This window comes from Hetaerina americana, unplaced genomic scaffold (genome assembly GCF_022747635.1).
Source record: "Hetaerina americana unplaced genomic scaffold, ioHetAmer1.1.p SCAF_2, whole genome shotgun sequence".
Lineage (NCBI taxonomy): Eukaryota > Metazoa > Arthropoda > Insecta > Odonata > Calopterygidae > Hetaerina > Hetaerina americana.
In genome coordinates, this window is record NW_027286763.1 from 90774703 (window position 1) to 90791699 (window position 16997).

The window sequence follows — 16997 nt, forward strand, 5'->3', positions numbered from 1 at the left end:
CGGCATACTTACTCAAAGTGCTCTCTACAAAGTACCTCATGTAGGAATAGGGATACCACTGAAAAAATATCTGTGATCTCCAGAATTCGAACCCGGGCCCTCTCGGTGGGAAGTCAGTCCGTAAGCCACCGCTTCATCCCGATCCCGACATGCATTGAATTATTTAGATGAATAATCTTTGGAAGGGTACATGAGAGAGGGAAATTAATACAGAATAAGAATACCAATGTGAATAATCGAAGGAAAAAAGGAATGAGGAAGAAAAAAATGCCCCTGGTTCCTTTTAATTGATAATTATTTGGAAGAAAATAATGATAAACTTTGACCTATCCTTTAGTGTGTCATGAATTTTGGCAAAGAGGCGTAGCTATGTCATGTAGAATGACATTTTACCAAATAAAGAACATTTAGGAATACTTGTTGAACCCCTATACAAAAATCGGTTCTAAAACTAGTATCAAATTTAAAGTGTGATTATTAAAAGTAGAATAAGTAAAAGTTTGTGATGGTGATCCTGAAAGCCAAATGATAAAGTTATAATTGTCATAAAAAAGATAAGAAATTACACTATATTTATAGATAAAAAAATGAATCATAGCAAGTTGTTATGGAATCACCTCTAAGTGAGTAACAAAAGGGAAGAGGTAACTCGGGAGATCAAAGGAAAATTACCTCCAATTAGAGATAATTATGAGATAAGAGCTCTATTGATAAACATATTTCAATTAGTATCGGTTGGGGAAGATATAACAGGCGTAACATATCTGTTTTTATCAAATACTAATTACGGTGATGATGACTAAAATCAAACAGCGAGATTTTTGACCGATACTTATGTTTTCGCATCCTAAATTTTTTAAATTACATCGGCTGGATACCTGATAAAGAATAACTGATTTACTGTAAAATTACTTAACTGGTTTTTTGCCTAATCTTGCTACTCTATATATATATATATATATATATATATATATATTTATTTATTTATTTATATCTTATATATATATACATGTATGCATGTAACTCCTTTTTCGCAAGATGTGATACGATGATCTTTTTCAGATGATAGATCTAGGATTATTTTCGACCTCATATTTTATGTTTTATGCTCTTAAAGTAAGTAAAACCTCAATAGATTCCCTTTGTCTGATTCCTAAATTTATCTGATTGAAAATTTAAAAATATTAAGCAATTTTGAAAAGTGAAAACAAAAAAACTATTCCTAGTCCTGGTGTTTTATAACTTCAACAAAAAATCTGATGAAATGGAAATTAAAAGTTTTAGTTTATATTTGAACAATAAATATTTAGTATTCGCTCTTATACTCGTGGTCGTGACTGTTTCAGGACGTGTAAAATAACTCAGCAAAGAAAAGTGATTTGAAAAGAGTTAAAGATGAGTCATCTTGTTCAGAGTACCGTCAGAATACAATTAGATATGCTCTTGCTATGCATATATTCAGGGGATTCTCGATGAGAAACGTTTGAGCAAACTCATGAAGTGGCACCACTTTGATACTATAATTATTTTGCTGGCGCACTCATTTGTGCAAAATAATAACCTTTGGTAGTTTTGGTATTCATTTACTATGCGCCATTTGTTTCAAGTTGAACGCAATGGAACAACTTTGACATGGGGCGAATATCTTTTAATGTTATAATTATGATAGCTGAGAGAACTTGAATACAGTAAAACATGTCGTACCGTATTCGAATTGATTTTGCAGCCTAATGGTTTGAAAGCTAAAATAAAAAATAATTAAAATTAAGAAAATAGAAATAATAAATCCTGTACAAATCGGTAATTCTGGAAACTTAAAATTACTACGAAATAAAATAATCACTTAGTATTAATTAATTTTGGTCCATTCTTGGGAATAATCCTTTAACTCACTTATTTCATGGATCTAGTTCTAGAAACTTATTTCGATATCATTATTTGATAATTTATGAAATAGTTTGTTGCGATTGTTCATCTTCGGTCTTAATAATTTTCTAAATAGTTATAATATAGTAAAGATGTTGTTTCCCTCATTATCGGCAATATTTCAATGTAATTAACTTGAAATTAAGTAATCAGATGGCAATTGAAAATGGAAAAAATGGTTTTACATATGAGTATCCGTAATTATAATAGATATTAATTAAAAACTTATTTTTTCCTAAGGGTCCTTTTTGGGTTGCGAGATTCAATTGGAAAATGAATCAGTTTTTTCAATTTATTCTTTTCAAATATCAACAGATCCAATAATTTATTTATAACTCTTTTGATGGCGTTTCATTATGATTTATAGCATGAAGAGAGTAGGCAATAACATATTTTATACTAATATTTTCATTAAAGAGTAGATACACTGTGACTTATAGCCTCAGACATATCAAATTAACGATGATTTAATCTAACAGATAAACTTTCTCATATAAATTTACCTTTAATATTAAAAATAAATAAGTTTGTTTTCTGAATAGAAAATTAATACTTTTTCAATGAATAATAGTTTCATTATTATCTTTATAAACCAGGAGGACCATTTCAAAAAAAATTATTTTGTGATAGTCATTCTATTGTCTTTTTCTTATTAATGACTGAATTAAATAAATATTTCATCCTTCGTAGCAATTATGCTAATTACAACATGGTTCATTTGCACTACACTTTAAGAGTTTCAATTTTTAGGTGCATTATAACTGGATTTTTTCGCACTTCCAAAATCGAAACGAAATTCTATTTAGAACCATTATCTCCCAACTTCGTGACTCTAAGAGTTTTGCATAAGTAGAAGCTGGGTCATCAACGCTTTACGCCTCTCTAGTCCCACAGCGTTGTATTAGTTCCCCGGGTCATAACAAAAGTGACCTAAGGAAATTATTTTTAGGGAAGTTTCACTAAGTAAGCATTAAACTGGAAACAATATTACGACATCTCCGCAAGTAATGTCTTTAGGGATCCGGATGAATTTTTAAATGAGGATCCTCTTCAGCCGAAAAGAAAGGGAAAAATCTTTGAATAATTAATTAAGCGACTTTGGCTTTTAGGGCAGGCTGTATTTAAAAAGGGGTAAGCGTGGGTGTAGAGCTTCGAAGAGGGAGGGAAGAGGCAGACAAAAAGGGAGGAAAGAGGCGGACGAAGATGGAAAGAGGGTTGGGCAGAGGAATGGAGGAGGTGGATGGTAAAGATGAGGATAGAAAGAGGTGGATGGGAATAAAGAGGAGCTATATTAACTCAGGGGTTTGAATAAGTAAAACCAAAATGGCGACTGGGGAGAATGGAGAGATTGAGCTTGGAGGTGTGGCGAGTGGGTACGCATGGAAACGCACTCGTTTCGGTTGAAGAGTAAGGAGAGGAAAAAGACCGATGGGCGATTGAGGGAGGAAGGGGGAGAGAGAGAGAGAGAGGAGTTAGGGAGTGAAGTGACTATTTCCAAGAAGGCTCTCTATTTCGTGATGGGAAGAGAGCTGGAGGTTGTCAAGCTTCTTCAGAGAAAATGGACCCAAGCGAGCCATAAGTTTATGCATGAGCTTAGGGTAGAGCGGGAAAATCAATGGCCTCACTGATGGAAGCGTCACATCGACAGTGAGACGTCACAAACACGAATATAGATATGTGCAATACTCTATATGTATATTCTTTGTATGTTTGAATGAACTCACTCTGATATATGTATAAACACGTTGAAACAGACGAGGATAAAGTGATGTGTAGTTTCTGCTCGCTGACAAATGTCAATTCATAGTGAATGGTGTATTCCAATAGCACATGAAAGAAAGTTATTCTTTACAACTGGAAGAGTACACAGTTTGATTTGGCATAAAATAACAAATTTTTGGTGGTAACCGCTATACATTTTACTGACTTTTAATACCGTCACCATTGTGGCAAATGAGCATAACATAAAGCTTCCGAAATATGTTTTGCTACCAAGCTTACACACATAAAGAAATTATATAATAAGGTGGTGTAAAATTTATTCACAATGTGACTTAACCTTATTTTGTGATGTAGTAATAGATTATATGTAATATATATTGGTAATTTAATTATCCACAATCCTGTAACAAATTTATCTGAAACCATGACAAATGATATATCCTCCATAGTTCACCTCGTGCACAAGGTTTCTTATTGCGGGCCATTTCCCAATTCATGAAACCTCTTCCCTGATTTATCTCGAATAGCAAATAAACATTTAAATGCTAGCGTACAAACTTTGCCTGAGAAATGGTACGCCGCGATACTCGTCTGCAAAGAGAAGTTTATTTTAACAGCTACCCGGGAGGCTATTTGGCCTATCAAGTTGATAAGATTAGAAAAAAATTTCTTGGGAAGTCCTATAACTCTACCGTTACAAGGTTGGTAGCGTGCGCCATAGGCACTCTTTTTATGTTGTAGAATAATGCAACAGGTTCCAACTAAGACACCTCCCAAACTTTGCCTAGAAATGGTTCGGGCGCAGGAGTTGCGGGACGGGACTATAGGTGAACGGAGATGTTGAAGAGGTAGGGCATGCAAGGAGGGGAGTGTGGGAGTCGCCCCTGGGGACGTCGGTAAGGAGGAGGAAGTATGGCCGCTGAGGATTGCGGTGGACCACCTCCGCGAGAGCAAACGGCAAAGTTGGGAGGCGGAGCAGTTTAAGTGCATCTGCTTGCCTTTATTGGCACACACACATTCACGGAAAGGGATACCGCTGCAGGTATGGAGGAGGGTTGAGGCAAAAACTGCGTGAAGCTGCAATCGAGAGTGAAAAACTTGTGCTTACGTTCGATGAAGATTGAGAGATGTTGCAACCAAGACGTTGATAAGTAGAGGACTATATCAGTTGTTTCAAGGGGGGGTTAGTTAGACACGTTTTTACGGATATTACTCGAGTAATCAGCTCTGCGCCGTATTGAAAGATAAAGTTCCTGGAACTCTCTGACTAATCTCCTCCTAACGATTTTTATGCTGACATTGGAAGCCTTTTGTGTTGCCCAATGAAAGTAACTTATTTAAATTAAGATATCACGTGATGCATGGATTAATGCTGAAGTTAAGCGAGGAAATGGACTCTGATTATTAAATTGAAGCTCTGCATTAGGTAATAATGCAATGAATTGGAAGAGAATAGTATTGGGGAAATCAAGTGAAATTGGCAAATGCGGAGAACATTTTAAATATTAATAGATCAATGGATTAACTAAAACATAGAGAATAATTGAAAGAGAAGCAAATAAAATAGAGCTCATTGGCAATTAAAGAAAGTCTAAATACTAAAGATATCCTGTTCAGAGAGAAAAAGAACACTTCAGGACTTGGTAGCCTGGGAAAAGGATTTTTAATCTACTGTTTCAGGTGTCATAAGAGAATGGTATATATACGTGGCATGAGAAGAAAAGTAAAGGAAAAATTACGGATAAATACTGGTGAATATTGTGCAAACAGCTATTCAAAAACCAAATCATTAGAAAAGATACAAATATGAATATATGTTTTTCTGATCAGACTAATTTTAACATTGATTCGAAAATATTGACACAAAGTTTCGGAATAAAAAAAACCCTTGGTATATGGGTGACCGATGACAAGGAAAATATGTGAACAATTTACATGGATAAATGAGAATGATGACTAAAGAATAAGATTTAAAACTGACCTGGATATTGGATTAATCAATCAGACGAAAGAATATTTTTAGGTTTGTGAAAGCTAAGAAGGAGGGTGGTTGAGTGATCAAGGAAAAACTAAAAGAAGGGAAGATTTTATGCCTCGAATAATATTAAGAGAAATACTTCACGATAAAAGAAGAGGAAGTAAGTCAGAGATTAGTCGTTTAGATAATCTCACTTCAAAGATACAGATAATGGGAATTAAATTATGTTTAAGATGAGCCACACATAATGAAGACTGGCTCCTAAATGTGGAGCCCAAGACCAACGAAGGGCTGTAGCATCTCGAAGAGGGAGACTAGATTATATTATGATTAATTCTCAGTACTCTTCCATCACAAATTTTAGCCTCGTACGAGTACACAGCCTCATACGCTTTCCAGTGTCCGATTACCCGAAAGAGTCTAATAGAAGGAGTAATTACTTTTACTCTACGAAATTCTATTAATCAGGATAATGATATCCCATCAAAATAATTCAATGATAAATTCGCGTAAAATTTCATCCATAGACCCGCACATAACTTTCTTCGCCAGAATTTTACTGCGAAGATTTAGAACATAAAAAATTTAAAGCGTTCTTTCTCAGTTTAGTATCATATTTACAAGTATGTTAAAACTAACTGGCAGACAAATTTTAAAAAAAGGTGAACAGAGAATGGAAATTCAGCCTTATCCAACATGTCTTCGGCTTTTTTAAACCATTTTCAAAGTCTCAGAAAAGTTTTAATTCTCGTTCTATTCATAATGCTACAAACCTAAGAACAAATAATTTAAAGGCTAATATTAAATAAAAATGTTTAATATCAGATTTTATTCAATTTTTTTTGCTCGGTTGAACTCAAGTGTGAACACCCAAGTTTCTAGAAAGAATAGACTGATATTTGGGATATCCAATCGATGATCAAGATAAATGAATATTAGAATACGTTGCCGGTTAACTCTACAATTGCATTCATGAATAGCTTTTAAGCCACACATTAATTGGTAAATCATAGTAACACTATGATTTGACGTAAATTATCACTTCTAGATCTATGGGAATCGAAAGACTTTTTATTGTATCAGGAGCAACGAATAATGATGTAATTGCACACGCATATTTATGCAACGAATTTCTTCAGAGGTAATATCATCAAGGCACTTCATAGCGTAAAACAACCTAAGATTTGGTTTTCATAACTTAATTATTAATTACCACTATGATTTTGAAAGTTCACTGTTAACTGTAAGGCATCATGAAAATCACAGATAAATTGTTTCTAATTAAGTTACCGATGAAGAACCGATAAAAAATATTGTACTTCATACCGAACATGGTATGAAGTAGAATACTTTTATAAATATATGACATATTTTCCCAAAGTTAACTTATTTAAACTTTAAATTTACGAAAAATAGGTCTTCAATGATTCTTTCTCCGCCGTTTACTAATACATAATGTGCGACTGCAATTTCAATGCAATTGATTAATCGATCATGGGCAAATCCAAACTAAGTATTGGACATTACGGGTATTGATTAAAGTAGGCTACCACGTTAAATATTTCCGCAAATGCTTGTGTCACAAGTGCTTACTCTGAAGCCTTGAGCCCACAGTCACATTCTTTCAACAAGTTCACGTACACAGTGAAAAAATTTCTTTTGAAGTGAAAAAAGATCTATTCTTGCAATGTCCTTTCATTCGTTTACAATCTAATAGTAATTAAATTTTTTGCCATTTACTAGTTACTTGAAGGAATGGACTCGAATACTTGAGATTCCTTTTGAAAATCAATCGCATAATATATCAGAAGTGCTCTATTCCCACACCCATCTTTACCCTCCTTGGCAACCCCGGGGTGTTGAACTCCACCTCAACTCATTTGTTAAAATCTCATAAGGCAGAAAACACCAGAGGTCTTCTTTGCACGAAAAGGGATACTGCCAGTAATAAAATACGTAATGTCGGGCGGGAAGTAAGCATGGAAAACTTGCCGTGTGGGAAGAGGCTCGGGAGGACTTGTGGTGGCGTGAGATGTTTGGAGGCGTGGGCGAGGATCCTGCTCTTCCCGCCGCCATTCCTGCACTCTCGGGCACCCTGGGACCGCGGGCCCTGGGGGGTGTCGGCCTCACAAGGGGACGAAGTGCGCAGTGGACCCTCCCCGTGAGGGCAGGCAGAGGAGAAGGCTGAGGGGGAGGAGGGACTGTTCAACAGGGGAACGTAGAGTGTGTTCAAGTGGACGGCCATGGTTCTTTTATGAGTACAACGGAGAGAGACCACGTATGGTGGCATCCTAATTGCGAAACTGGAAGAGGCGGAGGGGGAGTGGTCGAGCGGGAAGGAGGAGGAGAGTCGGCCCTAGGGTAGGAAATGTTATGTACGGCAGTCGACGAGTAAGGTACGCCCAGGTCTTGGCTGAGGGTGAAGATAAAGAATAATAAATATCTACTGTTTCTGAGGCGGTGACACAAATGGGGAAAGTAGCCAGTCCTTCAGGTTGCGATATTTTTGTGTGTTGTTTAATTTACTTAAAGGCGGAATCATCTGAGATTACTGAATTTTAAGCTAATTCCTTGCCAGGCTTCCGAAAACAACCACGGACCAAAAAGGTTATGTATTAGACTGGAAATGGCACTTTGAGAAGGCACCATTTGCGCAGAGTTGATCATGATACTAAGGTTATTTTAAAATCAAACGTGTTCTCTTTGCTAACTAAAGAAACGGCTTTGAGTCAATCGATGTACAGAATATAGACATGATATATAGGTAATCGTTACATATCAGCAGCATAGAATAATGAGTCATGTTCATATTTTACTAATAAAAAAGCTAAAAGGAATTTAAAAATACCGTCCATTGATAAATACCAAAATAAACCTCATTTTTTGAATGACTTCATATTAAAGACAGGTAAGAGTCTGGCAATATAATTTTGCAATAAAATATTTTCAACCGACTAAAAAATAATTTTTACCGAATAATTCCCAATTTCAATGGCTGGGCTCCGTAGAATACTTTCCAATCGAGTAGAAGTGGAATTTATTTTCTTTAGAATATAGTCGACTGTAATATTATTTCGTTATGGAAATCACAGCAAATGAAATCTTCTATGAACAGTTCAATGATGGCGTAAACAGTGGAACGTAAAACTTGAGAACCAGGAAAAAGTGCGTTATTCAAGTTTGAATACGGTTTGAGCAAATAAAGCAAATCATTTTGATTAATTGAAAAAAATCAAATTTTCAGATTTTATATCAATATTGAAATAATAATGCCAATTGTTACGTGTATAATTAGCGCGGATTTTCAAGAGCAAGTTTTCATTATCTAGTCCTACCAAATATTTATTGCTAGCATGATTACCTGCGTTAATATCTACTACGCAGGCGAAGCTATCAGCGGCATATAATTAAGAAAACCTAGCTTTCGAAAATAGTGTCCCTAAGATTCAGGCAAACTCCTCGGTCTCAACTGAAAAAGAAGGAAATAAATTACTGCTGGAGTCGTAAGAATAATTTGGAAAGTGGAAGAAAGGCGGAGAGAATTAAAAGCCCAATGACTGCAAACGAAATGGGACTCGAGCTGAACAAGAGCCATACAATAACAGTGACTATTTAATTTGTTGCGCGAAGGTTTCAAGTTAGATTCCCTTCGGTGATTAAGCTGAGAACCCGACATTTCAATATTGAGGATTCCTACGTAGAATGAGAGGGGAAAGATACTAGGTGGTAAGACGGAATGCAGAGAAACCAAGTGGAGGACTGAGAAAAGGTACCCGTATATATTGTAGGGAATGTAGAGTCGAAGGAAGTTATAGAGGTAATCGAGATAAAAGTGTATTACCGAAAAGAAAACCGATAAAATTTAATTTAAAATGAGCTTAGCAAGTAAAATTACTTCCATGACAATTAAATTCCACTCGCGTCTATGGGAAAAATATTAGCTATTAGTATGCACTTGTAATTACACACTTCTCATATTACTTAAGTAAATAAAATCACTTTAACAAACGTATTTCAGGATTTAAGAAATTAACTGTGACAGTTAATTATACTTGAAAAGTCTTCGTCTACTATGCATGTACGTAAAGGTCGGCGACCTATTGGTTTTCATGAAAATGAGCACTTTAAACAGAGTAAATTTATTTAACAGACTATTCCCAAAACTATGTATAAAATTGTGAAAAACTTCCAAATTAAGATATTCATTTGGTACTGCATCAAATTCACAGGAGCACGGATGTATTAAAACAAAATGCTTCCCTGAATTTAACTATGAAGGGTTTAGTCCTAACTAATCGGAAACAATTAGAAACAGTTTGCTGTACAAGGGCAGGCTCCATAGGGTAACCATTCAACTTTACAGCCATTATTATGCAGATGAATCAAAATAAATGGTTTTGGACAACCTTAATATCCACTACACGTTCAGTACTCCAAGAAGAATACAACGCGAATAGTAATCGAGTGGAAAGAGACAGGTAAAGCGGAGAGCGATGAACCAAGAGAGACATGGTAATGGAGCAAGAAGAAGCCCAGGGTTTACGAAGGGAAAGAGAGAGATGGAAGGAAGAGTAGGAGGGTAAATGAGAAGAGAGAGAGGAATGGGAGTGGAAGAAGAGCAATCGTTGAAGTGGGTGAGGTGGGGAAGGTGGAGGATGGAAGGGACGGAGGAAGATGCAAATGGATGATGGGGAGGGTGGCTAAAGGCGGAATTAAGGGTCGCTGGTATGCGCGGGTGAGGATGCCTAACCGAGGGAAGAAAGAGAGGGAGGACACATGTAAATTACTGCGTGAAAATTTAAAGCAGCATTGGAGGTTTCCTAATGACATCTCGGCAACAACTGAATGCATTTAAATCCATACTCTATTCTCGCATAAACCAAGTTGCGGTTTTAGGAGCCCCTTGAGAGTTGGAAAAATATATTAAGGGATTTATGGGACTTGCATCTCTAATTAGAGACTATTGTTTACGCACCCGTCTTATAGCGGGAAAATTTGGGTACATGTTACCTCACAATATTACCAACACGTGTTCTGTGCGTAATCCACTTGCGGTTATGCTCAAACCATCTAGGCGATTTGTATAATACCGATAGAGATTGCTCATTAAGAAATCCAGAAGGAAATTATGAGTTATAATAATACCGTTAGAATTTATAATTTGGGATCCTCGAGAAATTTGCGTGAATAAGACAGCATACATATGCATATGGCCAGCAATTGTGGGGGTCATGGAAATTATTGCTAAGACAATGCTGACTGTTTAATTTTAGTTAGCTTTGGTACGGTTTGAACTAATTTGAAAATGTCCAGAAAAATTTTACTTTTAATTAATGGAATTTCAAATACACCTTTCAGATTGTCGATTTCTAAGTGTTAATGGTGTCGTAAAACTTTCGATATCTAGTAGAATTGGATCGGTAGTATCTCTCTGTAGTAAATGCTGTAAAGGAATCAATAACCCTTTTTAAGATCCTAAGTGAAAAAACTAGTTTAAGGGAATCTTTCACTACTCTAAATGTCCAAATACACTCAGTAATGTAATGTAACACCAGCTGATGATGTTGATCTTCTACGAAACTTAGATCTTGATCGGCTCTTTAAAATGCATGCGGAAAAACAAAATAACGAATACGGATTTTCATAAACCTCATCTAATTTTTCAATTTAATCTCAAAAATCCGATTCTCTATGAAAACACATTCACAATACCCCATATTTAACTGGTACACAGAATATTTAACGATAATCATACACACTCAGATAGAATTTTTCAGCAGTTGCCATACTTTAAAAACAAATAGACAGCAAAAATATTCCCATGGCTCTCAAAATATTCTTCAACGTTTTCAGCACTCCCGCTCACTTAACCGAACTGCGAAATAGTAAGTTCTACTTGTTTCTTCAACCCCTTGTGACCGCAAAAAAACAACCACCGCAGTATATCGTCGGGAGAGGTGAAAAGTGAGCTAATCTACGGGAAAAATGGTTTGGTTCAGTGGTTTAAAGTGAACCCATCCGCTCCGAAGCGCACCCCGCGTCCGAAATAAAAATATGTGGGTGTAGGAGTAACGAAGTGTTTAGGGAAAGGGGAGTTGGGAATGAGTGGGGGGTGTTTAGGTGGCGGTGATGGGGGGTGGGAGTCCGGCGGCTTTAACGCGTGAAACGGTTGATGATCTTCCAACATCATGCACAAGCTTGCGTCCATGTCTCGGCCAAAGCTGTGAAAATGAAAGCACTGGGTTAGGGCGGGGAGGAATGAGGTGTTGAATGAGGCCTGCGGGGGGGCTGCTGTTTAGGTGGAGCCGGTAGATGAGGGAGAAAGATTGGGGCGCGTGCAGGACTGGTGTGGCGGGCTGCGGGGAGTGGGAGAGGGTGTTCCGAGGCCTGTCTACTCAAACAGGCCGGAGTAGGAGGAGAGGAGTCAGGGAGGGAAGTGGAGGGACGTGAGTGTAGCAGAGGGGAAGCAGGGGGGAGAGGATGAGGATGTGAGGAGGGGGCCGAGAATTGCGCAAAATTTAGAGCTTCGATGGAGGGGTGCATGTATGCGTGCGTGTATATGTGTGTGTGTGAGTGTATGTAGGCAGGCGTGTGTTTAGTGGAGCCATGATGAAGAGCGAGAGAGCGGGTTGTTGGCACGGAGGGGATGGAGTGGGGAGTGAAAGTTTGAGGGACGACAAAAAAGGGAAAAAAATCAAGATAGTTAGAAAATACCTCAGGGAAGAAAAAGTATAGAGAAAAAACTGGGTTTGAAGAAGGAAAGGATTTACCCAAGAGTCGTTGACAGCAAAATGTTCTTAGTAATCTGTCATGCTAGATGTCATTCAAATACCTGCTCTATACTTTCATAGCCATAGCCGAGTAATTTATACATTGATGATTTTTTATTAATGTATTCCGGTTAGAGTAGTAAAAACTCAAGAAATGACTGTTGAATACTTGAGAAAATTATTTTTAAATGTTTGCCTACATAATTATGCTAATTATAATTAATAAGTAGTCTAAAGGTATTTAGACTACTTAGGTTTGGGATGGAAACAACAACCAAAAAATATTTTTATACTACTAACAAAACACAATCCAGCAACCTACTCTACATTAAGTTCTTCTTAATCTCTGTGTACTTCCTTTCTCCCCTGATCTCGTCCAAAATCCCTATTCTGTTCCAACCTTTTCCTCATTTGCTTAACACATTCCCCTCTATTACAGTTTTCAATGTCCCACTGCGGATCAATACGCCCTTCGTCCAATTTACTGCCTCCTTAGGATTTCTCCTAACAAACTCCTCTCCTCGCCCACCGTACCCAGTACTTCATCATTTGTTTTACTAACGGTCCGGTTCACTTTCTTCATCCTTCCCCACTCCCACATTTCCAAAGCCTCCAATCTACGTCTATCCTCCTGCTTCAGTAACCACGTTTCCGCACCGTACATAACCACACTATATACCAAAGTTTTGGCGAGTCTTTCCTTAACATCATTACGCCCCTGTCATAAACTTCCTCTTCTTTGTGAAATCCTCTCTGCACAGCGCAATTCTTCTCCTTACGTCCCTAGTACTTCGACCATGTTGGTCCAAAACACTTCCGAGATACGTAAACTATTCTACCTGCTCTAGTTTTTGCCCTCCTATTTTCATGTTTAGCTTGGCCTTTTTCTTTCTGGAAAATCGCATAAGCTTAGTTTTACAAATATTGATTCTCATCCCATATCTTTCGAACTTAATTTCCAATTCACTAAGCAATTCTTGCAACCCCTTGGCTGACTAGCAAACTAGCGCTTGGTCATCAGCAAATCTAACTGATTTTATGGATTCCCCACCGACTTTCATTCCTACCTTCAGTTCTTCCCTTGCCTGTTTAATCATTTCCTCCACCTATACGTTGAACAGCACCGGTGATGATGGACAACCCTGCCTTACACCTCTTCCTAACACTGCCCATCCGGACTCCCCGTTCCCAACTCGCACCTGCGCAGTCTGAGACATACCTGTATACAGGTTGCGGATTAGCCTCTTGTCTCTCCATTCTATTCCTATTTTCCTCAATATACTCATCAGTTTTTTCCAATTTACCCTATCAAACGCTTTTTCGAAATCTCCGAAACAGGCAAATACGTCCTGATTAGATTCTATATTCCTCTCGATTAATAATCTCATTACCGCAACGGTATCGCGCGTGCCCCTCCCCTTCATAAACCTAAACTGATTTTCCCCTTAGTAAATTTGCCTTGCTCTCCATCCTTTTGCTGATGATCCAGAAAATCACTTTGGCTGCATAGGAAGTCAATTCTTCTGTAGTTCTACTATGATATAGCCGTTACCTTTTTCGGAATAGGAACTAATAGTGATCTCAGAGTTTTCCATCCAGATAACTTGGTCTTAGATGCTACGAATCAGTCCACATAATCTCTTCCTACCACATTTTACTAACTATTTTGGTAGTTCCGTAGCAATGCTGCCTATCCCTACGGTCAAATTTGATTTCATCTCCCTTAATGCCCTTTCAATTTTAACGTCGGGTATGCCTGGATCTAAGCTCTCTTCCTCTACCTCATATTCCTTTTCCGTGCATAGCCTTGTTGGCCTAAGTTCTTGACGATACAGTTCTTCTATAAATTCCTTACATCTCTCTTGGACCTTTCCTGCGTCAACTATTATCTTACTCGGCTTATCTCTAACTGTTAGCAAAGATATTCCCTTCTTACCTCCCGAAAGTGATTTAACCTAGGTGCAAAGCGGGCCAATTTCACCCTTCTCCTGCAAAATTCCTATATCATCAAACTGCGTCTTCCACCATGCGTCTTTTGCCTCATTTGATTCCCGTGGCATTTTATTATTTAAATCTTTGTACTTCCTTCCACCTAGCTCTGTGTTGACACTACTCTAATTTCTTTTCTCATCAATCTTTCTAATAATCTCATCCGTGATCTATGGTTTCCCTGTCCATTTCCCGTTAACGGTTCCCAAAGTTTCATTTGCGGCTTTCGATATCCATTTCTTGATGCATTCCCATTTTTCCTCAATAGTACTCGGCTCTTTACCCTCAACCATGATTTTCTCTACAGTCTGCTGGTAGTTCTTTCTTGTCAATCTATTTAATGCTTCTACATCCCATATTCTAACCCCCGCCCCCACCTTACCTTTTTGAAACGGACGCATCACTTCATTACAATCAAATTGCGATTCGAGTCAGCATCCGCTCCAGGGAACGTATGCGGATTGGTCACACTGTACCTTAATCTATGCCTAGCCATAATATAATTTATCTGATACCTTTCTGAGTCACCAGGCATTTCCTATATGTACCTACGCCTTTTTTGGAGCCCAAACCCAGTGTTGGTGATGACTATCCCCTACCTTCAACAGAACTCCATTTTATACCTCAGTAATCAGTCATCCCTCGTACCTAAACCATAGTGTCTATGTTATTAGCTTCCTCTCACCCAACTCTTCCTTAGCCTTCGGTTGAATTTCAATCCCTCATCACTATCAATTGTGCCCAGCAGGAACACAGGTGATTATGTCCTCTTTCTGATCGTATATCCTGTCGACTACTTCCTCCTTATGATTGCAAGGTGGCATGTATACCTGAAAAATGACTAAGTTCGTCGGTTCTGCTATTGTCTCTGGTAGTAATATTCTATCCCTTACTTGTTCAATGTTGACTACGCTTTTTTCTACCTCTTTATTGAATATTAAGGCAACCCCTCGTCCCCGCTTCTGCACATTATTCTATTTCTATCACTCCAGTAATCCCAGCTATCCTTCCATCTCACCTTGCAAAAACCCTGAATATCTATATTTCCTCTTTCCATCTCTCGCTTAATATTCCCTAACTTAACAGCCCTCATCATTATCCTAACATTTCAAGTTTCTATTCTAATTAATTTGCTCTTCTTCTTCTGCGTCTTCTGTCCTGCTGCTGTCGGTTTTCCTTTGAAAGGGTTTCCTGGTGATGATGACCGAGGAAGCCTAGCCTGTCCCACTGCCGGGCACTACACTTGGCCGATTGGGTCGAGTTTCCTATTCTAACTACATTGGTTTTCTTCTTTTGAGTCTCTGGCGCTACTGCTGTCGGTTTTGCTTTGCAAGGATTTCGTGAAATGACAACTGCTGAAGTCTTGCCTATATCGCTACTGGGCACGACACACGGCCGATTAGACTAAGCCCCGTAGTTGCCAGAACTCATATTCTCAATACTGTTCATCATTGAAATCTTTGGGATCGTAATTTAGGTTGTTTCCCGTCGCCTTAATCAATAGTATTTTTAACGTGACACAATAACTCAATGGCCACCCTTCTTGGGTGAGACGCCTCAGTAGCCGCCTCTCTGAGGAACAGACACTTCGTGGACTACCTTTCGTCTAGCTTCTAATTTTCGACCTAACAGACATTAGTGACCCTAGCAGGAACAATTTTTATAACTCCCGCCAACACAGCTCTTGGGTTCATCGGATCGCACAAGCCTTTCCACCACGTCAAGGTTGTGGTCTATGGGAATGGTGTTAATTATTAGCCATATAAATTTGATAATTATTTACACATTCATCCTTTGTATCAGCGGTAGTTTCACTTGAGAGATTCTTCTTCCTATTCTTTCGGAAAATTTTCTGTCAACTTTAGAAAAACTGCAGGGAAACCTGAAAGATTAAATTCACCCATTAATGTGAAACATTTGAAACTTTCTATATGAAAAAAATGAAATCATATAAAGGTTATCCTTTTTAATTATAAACCTTGATACCGTTCTTTTTGAAAGATTAATAGCTGTAAAATTCTCGTATATGTTAACTTTTGAGTCGATTTTAATACGGTTGTATACTTTTACTCGAATAAGGATTTTGTAAGTATATTCTTAAAGTTCAAATTTGCAAATAATTTAACTTCTAATTTGCTAATAGTGCAAAGAAGGTAAGCAGTAATACTATTAGCCCTCAGTGCTCATGATCCAGTAAAGATGTTAAATTAAGGTCAGTGTGAAGCTATTCTCTATTGATGTGTATACAAGAGTTGGCTGATTTTAGTTTGCTTTTGAATGGATAACTCTACACTGCCATATTTCTCAGGCTTGCCCTTCAAGACAACCTGACAACCCATATTTTAATCAACTATTTCTCAATTCATTTAACGTCTCTGTCATTTACCTACTTCTACCTTACTTGCCTATCGTTTTCTCCTCTATTGCAGCCTTAAGAATTCCATCACCAATTAAAATTCTTTAATATCCTGTTTGCTTCCTCTGCTTATGATTTCCTACCTCAATATTTCTTAAAATTATCTCTCTTTCGCCATTATGCCTGGTATTTATTTGATTGTTATCATATCCGCTCATGCATTCATATTTAGTTTCTTTTTCCACCGTGGTGTAAA